Below are 1,849 nucleotides of genomic sequence, written 5' to 3'. Positions count from 1 at the left end.
AGTGCAGTCCTGTTGATGGGAGTGTGGTCTTTTCTGTGTTAGATAAGGTGGGCTTATGATGAATGGGTTCATCACCAGTTTTGTGTGTGAGACAACAGATGGAGAAGACAATATTTGGGTTAAATTGTTGCTTGTTCTCTAGAAGAAGGTTGGACTTAGGTGGGTGGTTAGTGAAAGTGGTTTTACTTGAATATATTGTGTGATGTAGGTATGGAGAAGTGTTGATATTCCTCAGGGAAGGGGTATTGGTGGGGAGGCGAGTGTGGAAAATATGTAATGGGACTGAGAGTTGCAGTTCAAGGGAGGGGTGAGGGAATCATGACCGGTGATTCCTGTGTTCCCGTAGATGGTTTGTTGAAGAAATAGGGTGGGATTTGTTGCATCATCTGTGGGTTTGACTTTGAGTCCTTGTTGCATTATTATTTTGTGTTTGCAGATCCTTAAGAGGCTTCGAGAGGTGCAGTTTGTGAAAGAAGGATAGATGTGAGGCCCCATCTGGTGGAAAAAGAGTGAGTATCTGGTTATATTTTTCTGTGTTTTGTATCGTGTGCTGTTCTTTTAAAGTCTTGCTTGCTTTGTGATGCACGTATGTGGATGTACATGGTGGGGTACTAGTATCGGTAATCTGTAAAAGAAGGTGTCACGGTGTATTCAGTTGGTGTTGCATTTGCTTGTGGGGGAATGGAAAAGAGTGATGCAGAAATAGGTGCTGGGTGGGTAATCGCAGATGGTTTGAGATGGTCTTCACGGTGTCAGTCAGTGTGTACTGTGAGCGTCATGAAATGTTTATATCATTGTAGGTTTTGTGTGAAGATCGGGGTCCAGTTGGGCAAAGAACAAGTGAAGCAGAAGTATGCCTGTGTGGAACATGAAGTACTTATTCCCAAAATGGAAGTGGATTTGATGTCAAATTTGCAAGTTAAGTATGTGTCATTTGTTGTTCTGTTTGATGTTGGAGATGGGAAATGTCTGTCACTGGGTGCACGTCAATGGGCATCACATGTACTTTTGTTTTAGAAACTGAGCTGTTTAGCATTTGATCCAAGGTCATTGAACTTGTGAATTCTTTTCCCATTCTCATAGGAATCCATTTCCATCTCTGTGGTCGGAAAGCATCAGCATCTCTGGAGAAGACTTCGGTGTGCGTCGTTTGGAGCAATCGGGCTTTGATATTGTATTATTTGGGTCAAGATGTAAAGTGTTGTCTGTTTGATGGCTAGAATGTAGTAGAGCAGTGGGGCTGATGTCACCGTGTTCCGGTAGATACCTGAGCACGAAATGGCATTATTGTCATTTCTGTGATTCAAATTGGAGAGGGTGGGTTAATTTGTTTGGTCAGTTACAGGAACATCACCACATAAGTATTTGCACAAAATGCAATTGTTTTCTGAAATGAATGGTTTGTTTGCCACTTGGAATGTTCTAGCCATCAAAGTTGCAAGAGGACACAGTTGAGGGTTGTATCATTTATTGGGGCATCCCGAAGTGTTTGTGAATTTTGTTCATATTGCTGTGTATGCTGTATTTGTTAGGTTGTATAGTTTTGGTTGTGATTGGATGACTCCCTTAGTCATCCACTTTGTAGCGTGCTAAATCACTGCAGTGATTTCTGAAACCATGGTACAGTGCAGTCAAACGGCCGGAAGGCTGACGTTATAACAAATTTGTCAGCCTTTTGGCTGTTTCGCTGCACTGTACCATGGTTGGGACTGTCCCGGACAGTCTTTGACTTAACATTATGTACCTGGAGGTGCTCTAGAGCGAGCATGCTGGCCAGTTGCTAGGGGAGGTACAGTGTAGTCCCATTCCTGTCTCTCACAATAGATGCATGGTTTTGGACATGTGATGG

At 42.9% G+C, this 1,849-nt stretch overlaps 1 long non-coding RNA gene across 1 annotated transcript; it reads left to right on the top strand.

Annotated features, from left to right (window-relative positions):
- Positions 1-217: 217 nt before the first annotated feature.
- Positions 218-1,608, top strand: LOC120375419. The gene is made up of 3 exons (XR_005586543.1): positions 218-509; positions 801-923; positions 1,084-1,608. It is a non-coding gene; the product is annotated as an uncharacterized LOC120375419 (long non-coding RNA).
- The last annotated feature ends 241 nt before the right edge of the window (positions 1,609-1,849 follow it).

The sequence above is a fragment of the Mauremys reevesii genome, linkage group 12, assembly GCF_016161935.1.
Source record: "Mauremys reevesii isolate NIE-2019 linkage group 12, ASM1616193v1, whole genome shotgun sequence".
Lineage (NCBI taxonomy): Eukaryota > Metazoa > Chordata > Testudines > Geoemydidae > Mauremys > Mauremys reevesii.
The sequence above is the reverse complement of the archived record's forward strand: the minus strand, read 5'-3'. Positions and strand labels throughout refer to the sequence as shown.